This window comes from Calliopsis andreniformis, unplaced genomic scaffold (assembly GCF_051401765.1).
Source record: "Calliopsis andreniformis isolate RMS-2024a unplaced genomic scaffold, iyCalAndr_principal scaffold0048, whole genome shotgun sequence".
Taxonomy (NCBI): domain Eukaryota; kingdom Metazoa; phylum Arthropoda; class Insecta; order Hymenoptera; family Andrenidae; genus Calliopsis; species Calliopsis andreniformis.
In genome coordinates, this window is record NW_027480457.1 from 328,032 (window position 1) to 342,730 (window position 14,699).

Below are 14,699 nucleotides of genomic sequence, written 5' to 3' on the forward strand. Positions count from 1 at the left end.
AAAAGTTCTGGAGATATCGGGCAAGAAATATTGTTGGAAATTTTAGGCTTTCACGGCCCGACATTATGCAGTTCTCACTGTTGAGGCTTTCGGGTGTAAGCTGTGTCCTGATGGAATTATTTTCCCAACTTTTCGCAAGCATTGCAGTTGGCTTCATCAGAGGGTCAAAAGACAGATTGATACTGTGTAGGAAATATTGTGTAACCCGAAGAGAGCTGCTCGCGGTAGTGAAATCCGTAGAACACTTTCAACGCTACCTCTATGGATGTAGATTCCTACTGACAACAGATCATGAGGCGCTGTGATGGAATATGTGTTTCAAGAATCCAGAAGGGCAGATCGGCCAATGGATCGAAAAGTTACAGGAATATGACTTCGAGACTCGTTATGGTGGAGGTAAGGCACGCGGTAATGTTGATGCGCTGTCCAGAAGACCATGTGCAATCTCAAACTGTGAGCTCTGCAATCGAATGGAAGAAAAGGATGAGATGGAGGCTATTAAGGCTATTAAGGATGATCTATGAAACTCTGAGAAAAGGAAGATGCCCGTAACTGAAGTTATATTGGAAAGGACCCTACAACGCGCGACATAGTGAACAAGTTGAGTGATGTAATATATCGAATTCAGCATATGTCTTGAAGCAAATACAAAGTTCTGCACGTTAATCACTTAAAGAGCTCCAACAGCTAATCCAAAGCCAAGGAAGACAAAGAAGTTAAGAAGTGCACAAGAGACAAGAGGAGGTAGGGAAAGCAGGATCAATGTTGACGTGTCACTGTCTACTACAAACAAGACTTAACTATGCCCTCCCAGTAGGCGTGGAGGAGTGGTTGATGTCGGGGGATTCATTGGTCAGGTTTCTTCGGTAAGACAGCCAAACCCGGGTCCATGCTGGCTCCCGGCGGGTCGCAGGGTATGTCGCGACCTTGGTTCTCCAGATGCTTCACCCTTCTCTGGATGTGCTGGATGGCAAAATCTGTGTCACCACCAATTTTCAGTAAATCCGTTATGGCATAAAAAGAATTTAATGTTCTATCTGCCGGTGAACTAAGGAAAAGGGACCAAAAGAATAGGGGACTCGCTGGCCGTTCTCACGTAAGAACAAGATGCGTCGTCGTTGAAGACCAGAAGGGTCTTCCAGAAGGGAGAAAGGTGAGACTCTCTTCTCTTCTCCTCGATCGGCTCAGCCGTTGGTGAAGCACTGATTTATCGTCTTCATCCGGCGAAGCTGATTCCTCGGTGGGAAAGAAGGAGGTGTGTCCGGTGGGGTTTAATTTATTAGGAGCGGCCATAAGGAGCAGGATCCGAGAAGATAGGAAGAAAAAAGGGTGCAAGACCCAAGCATCAAAAGGATGGGCGTGGAAGTCGAGTCAGAATGGGCTGCCCGGAAGAGAAAGACGGTCTCGGCGCACTGTGCCTCGCCTAGGATTTCTTGGGCGATTATCCCTTGGGATCATGGATAAATGTCGAGGCGTAGTCGGAAAAGGTCATATACGTATAAATCCTTTCATACCTCTTTTTCAGACAGCAGCCCTGTTGTAAATAAAGTTGAATTATTTTGTGTTTGGTGTTTAATATGTCGGCACGACTCGAACGCGAGCTTGTGATGCACGCGGGGAGTCACTGGCAATTCACCAAATTTGTAACAACATTTAAATTGATGTTTAAACATGAGATTATAATAAGGTTATCATACCTTTTTCTATATTTATATACAGGGTGTTTGACGCAATTCGGTTAGGTTATAGCTCTTAAATGGTAAGAAGTAGAAAAAAATTTCATGAGACGAACTAAAACAGCACAGGATGATATGTATTTCGGCATACGTGTTTAATCCGAAAGTGGAAACGTTTCAGAGATTTCAGGATCGCATCTACTTTTTTTCCGTGAATGATGGTGTGTGTGTGAATGATCACGCAAGAGAGACGTCGTGCGAATCGACAGTGAATGGTGACCATGCGTCGGGCGAACAAAGCTATATTATGTTTAGTTATTAAAACCATTATTCAAGAACGAAATTTAGTTAAAGTGTAGTTATTGTAATAATAATAAAGTGCATTATTATAAACTATACCGACAGTGAAACTATACATTTTTGCATACCATCGAACGCATCTCTTTATTCTCTACAAAAAAGTATTAGGGCACTTAGGTCGAAAATTAATTCGTTCGAACATTTTAACTTCATTGTTCTTAGTTCACATTTGACAATTGCCGCCTACGTCATACTCGTGAACGTCGTTTGTTGACTAGACACAACATGCACATACGCTGAAACACGCATCATCCAATACTGTTCAAGTTTATCTAATGATATTTATTTCTATCTCTTACCATCTAAAAACTATAGCCTGGCCCAGCTCCATGAAAAACCCTGTATATATTTCTATTCTTTTTTATTGCTTACTATGTAATTAATTATTAACCACTAACTAAGTAAATGTATATAGTATTATTGTCTTATAGTTTTAATGGCATTCTATATTATATTCTCTAATTTATTAGAATTGCTGACAACAGGGATCTAACGGGGATCCGGATAAGGTATCTGAAATCGGGTATCGCAAAAACGTACGCTGTGAATTTCCTTTTATCTGTCCTTATAAGAACACGGACATTTATTCCAAATAAAAAAGAAAGGGGAGATGATCGCGGGTCGAGCGCTTCAGGGGTGGTCGGCGTGACGTCCTGGTGCGGGGCCCTCCTTGTCTTGCCGGTTAACGACGCTGGCATCTGGAAACAGAAGGGGTGGCGAAATCGCACCGGTTAACTTGCAAATAATTCAAATAACTTCGACGACGAGCTTATGTGGAGGGGAGAGCAATACCCTGCCGTAACGCTAAGGTAGTGCAGTGGACTGTATAACTGACGTCTCATCCCACTGAAGAAATCGTCGATAGGTGAACGTACAGAGAGGAGGGGCCCTCCTTTCTGCGTTTAATACATCTTACAATAAGGCTTGCCTCGTATGAATCACGGCTTGCGCTGAGATTTGTGAGCGTCAGACGTACTATAAATAACAGAGAGTAGTTTGGTGACTGTAGACGGCCAGAGGCTGTACCACACGCTGTTCACTACACCATGCGCATCTATTCGTCATACGTGGGTTGCTGCTAAACGTGATGGTAGATCGCGGGTAACGCAGTGGTGAAACACGTACGTTAACCCTCTCTGTTTTGTACCGCCAATCAGTGTTCAACCAAGGATTGGTTTCTGGTTGCTCCTCTGACAAATAACAAACTCAGGGAATCAGGAAAACCGTTGATTCCAAGAGTGCAATACGTCTGAAATTTCCAAGAGTGCTGAAATTTCTTACTACCCATCGAACAATTGGCAGAAAACTGACTCGCTGCTCGAGTGTCTTCGCGAAAAGTGCGGATCACCCTAATTAACCGCTACGCCGCGCTCGCGTATCATCATCTGTCTGTGTCTAACATGATACGGTTTTCATTCTCTTTCTGTCTCTCTCTCCTTCAGGCCTTGATGTCTCCAGTCGACGTCGGGCCTGAGATTCAAACAGCTGATCAAAATTGCTCACCTCTTCGAACGTCAACTGTAAAGCTGAAAAACGAATTATACGCCGAATTTACTGTATCTGTTGTTAGCGCAACCGAATCTCCTATCGAAGGCGACCTTCGGTCGGTCATGTATGCTAATAGACAACGGTTTTCGCGAATGAGACAAAGGCACGATATATTACCGCTTCTAAACATGATTGCATATTTTATGAAACTTTATATTGCTTCTAAGAATTCAAGCTAACGAAACTGTAATCAGAATGTAATCGCCATTAGAATAAGGATACACATTTTTTAAAAGTGAAGCTATAACATAAGCCTTTGTCCCGCCCGCGAAAACCGTTTTGGTTAACATACGTCACTTACCGAAGGTGTCCTTGGTAGGAGATTCCCTTGCTCTCATAACAGACATGGCAAAAACGACATATGACTCTTTTAGGTTATTACAGTTAAAGTCAATTGGTTGAACGATCTGTATTAACTGTTCGAATTTCAGGTCCGACATGGAGTGGGGACGTCAAACCCTTGGAGAGGGGTGGGGTAGGGGGTGGGGGGACATGTAATAGTACAGAGAAAGTAGAAGACACCGAGCGCCGCATAGCGACTAATTAATGTTTCGGGCTTACGTAAGACGCCTGCCGATTCTCAGTAGAGAGTCTACCGCTATCGAGTACATTATAGACGCTGCCTTCTGTGTCTCTAGCGATCTGCATATTTCGTTCTGGGTGAAACACGTATTATACGTGCCCCAAACGAAGCACCTCGCGCTTTAAAGAGACGTCGTTTTTCGTGGCATGCCCAAAAAACCACACGGAACTAATAAGTTACTTTGATTCCTGGCGGTTGCTATTCAGCGTAGAAACATCAGGGACCACTCCTTGGATGACCACTGGTTAGCCGCGCACTCACAAGATACACTCATCATGAGGCAGGTTTTACTCCTCGTACGTACCGCTGTACACCCTTCGTCTACATAAAACCCCCGTATGGCGAATAGATGGGGTGGACATAGTGTGAGGTGGATACAGTGCTGTAGGGCATAAGCGAGATAAGCCGCCATTATCAGCCACCAGGACTAGCCCAGTTAGTAAACAGTTTTCACCAAGCTTCGTTCAAGGAAATTCGTCTAACAGGGCATGGAGCGTAGAAAAGAGGCCACCTCATCTCTATACGCTCACTAGCCGACAGATTCTTCACTTCGAAGAACTATTAATAATACAGTCCCCTGAACTACCTTGCACTTCATAGTGAGATATCGCGCCTCCCGTCCAAAAGGCACGACTGCTCGTTGACTAGAGACGGATCAGACGAATCTAGTGCTAGCTACTAGTATTTAGACGGTGCGGTTCCGCCGATTTTGTTCTAGGTGTCAGAGACGATAGGACAGCTGTTGGACTAGCCGAACAGGATGCCGAAGACAACCACAAGAAGTTAAGAATCATCGTCCTAGCCCCTTGCTGCCCCCCTCTACCTTTAAAAGTTTGAAGTAAATAAACATTTATCCTTATCAGAACAGACAAAAGAAATTGAAGTCGTGCAATTTCTTTTGGTAAACCCGCCTTCTCACCTAATCCGGACCGACGTTAGATCCCCTTAAGCGATCCTAACATAAGGTCTTTCGAGCCGGATTTGAAGGTTGAGAAAGGTGATAAGAAATCGTACTTGTAGTTCAAATAGGTTGATATTCGAGCAGAGTTTACCTCTCGAGGACGATTAGAATGTTACGTTCCGTAGCCAAAGAGCTGGATAATACCGTTATTCAGACGAATATCGAGGATATTACCTTGCGCCTCAAGCGAATCGACAATCTGGTTGTCAACTTCAAAAAGAAAGGACGAGCCAGCTATACTCAGGTTATCCTGAAGGAAAGGCTGGCTCGCGTTGCGAAGATATAGGATGACGCCCTCGAACGGTATACCGATCTCAAATTAGTCGTTCTGTTGGCGTAACGCAGGAGCTACGAGTTCTATACAAGTGAGTACATGGAGCAAGCAGAGGAACGTTACTTCGAAACCGAAGAGTTTTTCACTTTGCAGTTAGCCCAACTCATAGAAGAATAGGAAAGGGTTACGTTAGATACAGACCAACGTAAACCTGAGGCCGGTAGCTCAAACAGTCCTCAAATTCCGCTTGAGCTTCTTAAACAGAGCATTCCGAAATGTAGCGGAGATCCTCAAAAGTGGAGTTAATTCGAGTATCTGTTGACAGCAGGAACGATCAGTAACAAACGTTTCTGCAACGCACAGCGTTTGCAGTATTTGATCATCTGCTTGGAAGGGGAAGCTCTAGCGTCGATCGCCTCATTTGAAATTGCAGATCGCAATTTCAAAACGGCGTGGGATACCCTAAAGGAACATTTGGGGAATTCAAGCCTAGTGATCAGTCAGCTTCTCGAATCGTTCTGGAAGTTGATTTAGCAAACCTTTAACAATTCACAATCAGTTGTAAGCATATGCTCGCTGCACTGGAACAGCTGGGTCGGCCAGTAAAAGAATGGAGTGATTTGCTAGTCGTCCTTGTTAAGGATAAATAGGAGGAATCCCTTGAGTGGGAGTGGGAAATGTCGTTACAGACCGCGAAGGACTACTCTTTTTTTAAAGCGATTTTGGAGCTCCTGGAAACACATGCATGCGCGTTGCTCGTACTGAGCGACAAGCGACACAAAACAACGACAGATGCTCAGTCGAAACCTCGCATATGACATCATAACACCGTTGTCGAGGATGGCCCCACCACTTCCAAGGCATATGTGTTCTACGCTCAATCGCACGAAATTTCGACTTGCAAGAATTTCAAGCGACTGACACCTAAACAACGATTCCAATTCCTAAAAGGCTATCAGCACAGCATAATATGTTTGTTTGCCACTCATACATGGTCTGTCAGAAGTACAGTGGAAAGCATCATAGCATCCTGCACTGGGAAACACAGAAAATCGGCGCTGACAAGCGCTGTCTGGCGAATAAGAATAAGCTGGGCAAGTGGGAAGCGGGACGGAGTATCATTCCTACGCATAGCCTAGCAAATGCAAACACGAGTTTTTTTTTATTACAGCATGTAAGCCCTTAAAAGGGCTTATTCAGCTGAACGTTGCATACTAATAGAAATAACATAAGAAATACAATACAATACATACAAAACAATAACAAAATATCATGTTTGGAAAAGCAAATTCAAATTTGTAGCTAACAATTTTTGAAAAAAGATAATATACAACGGCAAGCGGGGATACAAGGCTTGGAAATAAAAATATCAATGCTTAGGGGTAGAGTGAGGCCCAGTCTCCTTAGTGAGGCAATTAGTTTGGTTCGTTGAGTGTCATACAGGGGGCACTGTCATAACACATGATTTAGGTCTTCGATGGGATAGTTGCATTTACACTTGGCTTCCTTGATTATGCCACTACGGGTTAAGGAGAAGGACAGATTATAGTGATCGAATCTCATTCTATTAATGGTGACAATGAAATCTCTTTGGCGACTTTTGTGTGCGAACTAAGGAGGGCTGACGCCACTATTGGAAATTCTGGAAGAACTTTTTCCCCTGGAATGAGCCCTGCTGCTTTAAAGTTTCGTAAGTATCGTCTTTCATAATTTTTCTAAATGAGGCATAAAAATCAGTAAAGGGAATGTGGATGATATCTAGAGGGTTACAAAGCGCAGCCTCCTTGGCGATCCGATCAGTCCCCTCATTTCTCTTAATTCCCGCGTGTGATGGAACCCAGAAAAATTTGATAAATCTGTTATTAGAAGTGGATTGAAATAGAGAGAATTTTCTTTTAATTTCGAGAATGTATGGGTTAATTCTAATGTCAATCCTGTGTGACTACAGTGACGACAAGGCGCTGAGGGAGTCCGAGAATATAAGGAAGCTGTAGCCCGCATGGAGTAAAGCGATATCCAGGACATCATTAAGAGCAATACACTCTGCTTTGAAAATGGAAGCATTGCAATTAGTAGTATGCTTTATGCATACTTTGAGTTCCGGGCATATACAAGCCGAACCGACGCCAGTAAAGTCCGAAATCTTGCTGCCATCCGTAAAGATGGATACGGCGTTGAGGTTACTAAACTGATATCAAAAGGAATAGAAGTGGTGAGTACGTCAAAACTATGGCGATGAACTTAAATACACTTAAATACACCAGTTGCCCTGCGATTGCACCTCCGTGGGATTGTCGAGTGCTGAATTGATACACTGCGTCAGAATCAATAATCTAGGCCTGAACTTACTCATATACAACGAGAAAAAATAATTTACTATGGACTTCTATGTAACGCTGTTATAGTTGGATATCGTTTTAACAAGGAAGCAGTTACATAGGAACCTGACTTTGCTCTCCAGAAGCGGCAACTCGGATTTCGCCATAATAATATTGGTGAGGGTAGAGATACGGTAGCCTAAGGCACACCTTACTGCGAAAACTTGAATACGTTCAATTTTTTGTGACCAACATTTACTTCTAGTAAAGTAGATAAAAACAACATATTCAACAACAGAACGAACGAAACTCTTATATAGTGTGAGAAGGGTCTCTGGATCGGAATCCCACCAGGTTCTACGGAGATATTTAACAATATTTAGGGCTCTGAAACATCTCTTCGACATAATGTCGATATGAGATTTGAAGGATAAATCGCGGTTAAATGTAATACCAAGAAAACGAGCTAAGGATCCTTTATGAGGCAGTTGCCGATTTTCATTTCTACGGGTTTAAAGGGAATTCGTTTTCTTGTAAAACAATCAAATTTAGTTTTCTCAGGTGATAGATTTAAGCCAAGATCACGCAAGTTGGAGTTAATCGACTCTATGGCATTTTCAATCGAAGAAACACCATAATCTAGTGAGAAGGACTTTATATATACAGCTATATCCTCAGCAAACTGTAAGATATACATATTGCGGGAAACATTTTTGGTAATATTGCTAACATGTAAAATATATAAGAGAGGACTGAGAACTCCCCCCTGAGCCACTCCCTTGCACACGATTCTGGGCTCACTATTGAATTCGGAAATAACAAATCTCTCATGAGTAAGGAACTTGATGGAGTGAAGAAGCGACAAAGGGCAGTACAGGAGAGCAAGTTTAGAAATGAGTATGTCAGTATTAACATTGTCGAACGCTCCACTTACATCTAGAAGGTGGCAAATAGGAATTTATTTTCAGAGAAGGCTTCATCAGCTTTCAATGAGAGACAGATTAAATTGTCAATACAAGATTTGCCCTTTTTGAAACCATGTTGGCTGGAAGCAAGAAAGTTATTGCTTTCAATCCATCATTTCAGTCTATTTTTAAACATAGTTTCAAACAGCTTGCAACTACAAGAGGTTAGAGAAATAAGTTTGAGATTACGACCGTCAGCCATTCTTGATAAAATGGTTGAAGGAGTGTTTCCAGCTTTGTGGGAATTCGTGAACGGTTTACATTAAATTGAAAATGTCGAGTAATAGTAGTTTGAATTTGGCAGGTAAATTTTTTAAGATCTCGAAATCTATGCCGTCGATTCCCGGTGCAGAAGTAGATCTTTTTGAATCCAGGACAATATTAAATTCTATAAAGTCGAATAGGTAATCAAGAAATTCGTTTTCCTGGTGAGATGGAAAACGAGATAGATTAGTTAGGACCCAAGCAGGACTGATTTTGTTTAAGGCATTTTCATAATCCTGTTTGGAACACGGATTGCTACTGCTACTCTGAGGAGAAGTGTTAATACATCTGTTCTTAAATATTTTGCATGTATTCCAGACATACGAGGGATTGGTATGAATGTTGATGGATTCAGCAAATTTTTTAAAGCAGGCCTTCTTTTTGTTTTTGAATGTTTTCCTAGCAAGGGCAACATGGTTTTTATAATTAAATCCTATAGCTCATTAGAATGTTCCCATCTTTTGAGAGAGGCACGACGGAGTCGTTTAGTCTTTTCACAGTCTGTGTCCCACCAAAGAGTCGGATTGCATCTTGCTGCTGAACGAGTTGTACCCCTGTTAGAGGGAGAAGCAGACTGGATTACTTTTGTGACAAATCTGATAAAGAATTCATATTTGTGGTTAGGCGGTAGAAGTAACAGGTAATCTAGTAACAGGCAAGAATGATAAGAATCCTCCAAGTGAACTCTGAACTTATCCCAATTCGTTTTCTTAGATTCAAATTTGAAAGTCTTTATTTTCGTAGTCGGTGTCAACCCGAATTAGTACAGGAAAGTGATCAGAGCCCAGGGTATCATCGTAAAGATCTGTTTTGATTTTGTCGGAGATAGACATAGAAGAGAAAGCTAAATCGAGGTTAGACCATTTGTTTCTGTGAACGTCTAAGTGAGAAAGGGTATCAGCGTTGTGTAAGAAAAGGTCAAAGGAGTCTATGGCACGCTCGAGTCTGACCCCTTTGGGACTTGTGTACTCACAGTTCCACAGAACATTATGATCATTAAAATCCCCCATGGGAATACAGTTCTCGAGCCTACTAGTACTGAGAAGAATAGAGTCTCATTGGTTTTGAGAGAGTATAGCCCGGGGCTCTGTAGCAGGCCAGGAGATTAAGCGGAGGATTGACATTACTTACAGATATACCCAATAATTCGACAGACTCGGCTGGAGACACTAAATCTGATATCTTGCTATAAGCTAGGTTTTTACAAATAAAAAAGATGATACCACCTCCTCTTGAGTGAGTCCTATTTCTTCTAAGCATCAGAAAACCAGGAGAAGGGCGGAGGTTCTTGTCCGGTGAGAGCCAAGACTCGACGCAGACCGAAATGTCGAGGTTGTCTAAAATATTCCTGATTTCGTTCAGTCCTGCTGTGACACTTCTGGCATTCCAAAAGCAGATGTTTAGAGACCTTCTGTTTGTCACCATAGTAAGCACAGGAAACTAAGCATCAGAATCTTCACGAGAACTGCAGTTAAGGTTATTGAAATCGGCGTCGATCGGATTGGTCAAACGTTTATTGATTCTAAGTATACGGGCCTTAAGAGCTCTGTTGGTGATATGAGGGATGATCTCTGACAGCATATTGACTAGAGCTGGAATATCAGGTGTGTATATCTGAGCTTCTTGTAAAAGATCAGAGCGACCAAAAGAGCTATGAAAAAAACCAGCGAGTTTTTCCACGTCTAGTGGATACTTCTCTGCGTTTGAAGAAATTAAGTCTTCCACCGGGAGAAGTAGATTGGCGATGTCGTTGAGAGGGTTTCCAGCACCAAGTATTTTGAGCTTTTTAGATTTTCTCACCTGTGTGGAAGTCGTCTTAACACAGAAGTCGCGGGGATCCAGTCCGGTTGATGTTGAGATAATTGGAGTAACAGAGTTGTTGCAGAATTTGGCCAACTGGTCTTACTCTTTGCACAGAAAGCAGGATAGCTTCTCTGTAATCGGTGGAGTCGTAATTGATCCGGAGAGACTCAGGCAGCTTTGTGACATCGTTATGTTGGATATACATTTGACGGCGGAAACTAAGAACATGAGCAAAGCCTGGTTGATTCATACCTGCTCTAATAAAAGTGACTGGAGATACGGGTTGTATGTTCAATTTGGCAAGTTCTTCTAATATGGCCGGATGTGGTATGATAGGGCAACCGTTGGATAAAATGATACATTTGAATTTAATTCCTAGAACGTAAGATCCAATGTTGATTTTGGTTTGATTCTCTGAGTTTGTCTACGAATTCCTTACTACTCAAATACAAACAGACGCGACCTTGAGAGATCCGGAAAACGAATCTTAGGAATCTGGGAGTTGAGAACATTATTCAACATATAAGCGCCTTTCATTGCTTTTTATGATATCTTAACAAGAAATGAGGTTTGAATAGCAGACAACTTTCTTAAGCGTGAGGAAATTACATAACAATATTACTAAAATTGTCTATTATTTCAGTTATGAAACAAACATTAGGTACATATTGAAGTTCTTAATCTATGATATGACATTGTGTTTTCCCACATGACGACCGCGTCTGGGGTTTGAATTTCGGATCGAGGATCGAACGACTGTTCTAATTACCAGCCGAGACGTTTGTCGTACTCGCGGAAGGGATTTCGGGGATCCCTAGCAAACCAGTATCTAGCAATATTTCTGTGCGAGCGTCGCTACGAACTATTTCAGGGCCGTAGTGTCAAATCGTGACACTTGTTGAGTGTTCTCGGGACATGCAGCCTCCGAATCTAAGTAAGCCCATTGAACGACATTGGACTGAAACACTCCACGCGCGGAGTCACGGGACTCGCCACTCTCGTGATGGACCAGAGAGCCAACGTAATACCTGCCGTATTCGAGCCTTAGAATGGTCCCACGGCACTGCTTTTCTCAGAAGCTCAGGGGAAGCTCAGGAGAAGCTCAGGGGCCGTTGTCTAGACGGCATATGCCAAAAGGAGCTAGCTGTTATTGGATGATCCCAATCGATCACTCGTATCGAGGATTATGTGCTGACGTCTCCATTTTGAGAAAAATTTAGTTCGGTCCAGCTTCACCGTTTACCCTGTGACTCACTGTGTTTCGACGGAATTTCGTAAGTCGTACTACCTTGCAATGATCCACTGATTTCTCGTTATTTAGTTTCGGAAGTTCCGTTAAAATGTCGAGTTCTGAGGCCAACAAGGTAACCAAATAGTTTGTTGCCGAATGATGCGTTTCTCTTGGACTTCTCCAGTAAATTTCACAGATCATTTTGCCTATTATCAATACGAGCCTAGCACCATATTGTACTCACATTCGTTAGCGTACGAAATTTGTAATCGCGAATACGTGTCGTAACCCCTGTATTGTAACAGCGATGTAACACCTGTATTTTCTCTTACTTATATCTGCCGCCTCGCGTCCTCTGTAGTACTGCATAAATCACCTGTGAAAAGCAATTATGTCTCTCACTTCTATAGCCGAACCTTGAAGACGTTCTCCAGTTGATTATGTGGCCACGGCCGTTTTCGTGAGCTGTCGGTCTTTCTGCCGTTCGTAGATTTCGAGAATCTTTAAAAATCGGCACCTGGCGCTCAACTTTGATTAATTTCGATAATTGCATAGTTCGCGGAGCGCGAAATGGTTAAATTGCACGTATCCGATTTTCAAGTGCACAAAGATTCGAACTCGGAACGTACGTAACAATGAATAAATTGTTTTGTAGGTTCTTGTTACTGTGAAACATGAATAGGCCAGGTATGATACGTAAACTTTGACGGGTAACTTTCCATAAATTATGAATATGGTATATTCATCACAATGTGACTGAAATAGTTATTGCTTACACAAACTGACTGCAAAGAAGTTATGTGGGAACATGTATCTATCGCCGTGGAACGATACATCAGACTGCTCCTATAGTCGGAACCAGTGAGGCACACTGATGAAGACCACCTTCTTCTTCTCTCGCGCTTGTTCTCTCGCCATGTTGCCAAACGTGACCACACACGCTACGACACAAACGTACAATAGGTACGTAAAAAGTGCATGTACTGCGCGTCCGTAAAGTATTGGCTAGCTGAACAGCAGGCGACATACACATTCCCACTTTTAATGCTGCCCTCATCCTCCCACTTTTAGGTTATACATCATATACGAGGGTAGTCCCAGAAGCACCCGACTTGACGTATAAATGGCGGTTGTTGTTTGAAAAAAATGACTATGGTAAAAAGTACCAACCTTATAAAGCTTAAGTTTGAAGTTTGATGACGCTACATTGTTCGATATTTGTTTAGCAGCCATCAATGTTAAACGCTTTCAGTGAATTTGTGAACATGGCAAAAATTGGTTATCGTTATGAGTTAAAGTTCAAATTGCTTCTTCGGACACCCTATTCGCCAGATTTAGCACCCTCGGATTATTTTCTGTTTCCAAATTTGAAAAAATGGCTCGGTGGTAAAAGATTTGCCTACAATGAAGAGATGGAGTCCGTAGTTGATGGCTATTTTGAGGAGCTCGATGGTTCTTACTACAAACAGGGTATCGAAACTATTGAACATCGTTGGGAAAAGTGTATAGAGCTAAAAGGAGACTATTTAGAGAAATAAAGATATTTTTTCCCAATTTTTTTGTGGTTTTTTTGTTAGGGCGGGTATTTCTAGGACTGCCCTCGTAGTTAGCCCATGGTGACATACGAGTATAATTATCGTAACTAAGTGCGGAGGTACGCTCTTTTTATATTCTTACAGTTTTTGACGAGTTGAATTCAAAAATATGACACCTAACTCTAGAAATTCATCTGTTATCAAATTATACATATGTAAAAGTTAGTGTTTGTGGCGTATGTTCAGTGCATCTTTTCATCAGGAAAATCTTATGAAACTAGCGGTAATATCTGTGTAAATAAATATAGAAGTAGAGAAATTTTCATGTTGTACAAGTTCATACTTTAATTGGGAGATTACGCCAATGGTGAAAAGTCATTGTTCTATCCCACTCAGTTTTGTATGACCAGTTCTCTCTCTTCATCAGGCGACCGATTAATAGTTACGACCCTTGTGGTTAATGTCGACAATGCGTATGAAAATAAGTGGGACAATTAGACTCCAAAATAAAGTGGGGTATTAAACAACAATCAAATCTGTGTTCCTTTATTTAGCAGAATTTCTGCGGATCAGTATTGCGATATGCCGAAACAAAAATAGAAGAATGGGGCTACTGCAGGCAATGAAGTTTAATAGTAGGCGATACCGCCACTCTTGTACTTTTGTCCGACATGTACTAGCTTGTACTGGCAGTATTACAATACTGCCGCGGATACACAGTGTCTTGCGTATATGTTGCAATGCGCGTGCTCACACGGAGCAACGTGGAGGGGGGACAAACGCGAGAGGGAAAAATGATCTTCACCGGCTTCGACTTTAGTTTCAACTTGATAACGTTAAGATGTGCAATCTTATAACGAGTTTTGTAAGTGTGTATGTATGCGTCACGAAAATGGAACAATGAAATATTGAGCAGTATTATTAGCAGTGATATTAGCCACTTATCCGCACACTATTTGATAATGGGAATAAATCATAATGAATGAAATCTAAATCACCAGACTGCTCTTGACTTTCGATTTAGACGTGTGATAAATCTGTTCCAAATTGATTCCAAGGTATCTTACTTAGAGACATCAGTACGAATAAGCTTTTAACCAATAAAGATATTCCTGTAAGACTTCAGTCTCATTACGCCCCTAATTATTAACATCTAGAAGGTTGTGACTAACTGATTAAAA

At 41.9% G+C, this 14,699-nt stretch overlaps 1 protein-coding gene across 1 annotated transcript in view; it reads right to left on the bottom strand.

Moving 5' to 3' along the window:
* LOC143187558 (uncharacterized) overlaps positions 1–14,699 on the bottom strand; it is a 30,751-nt gene that overhangs the window by 13,161 nt on the left and 2,891 nt on the right. The window lies entirely within an intron of this gene.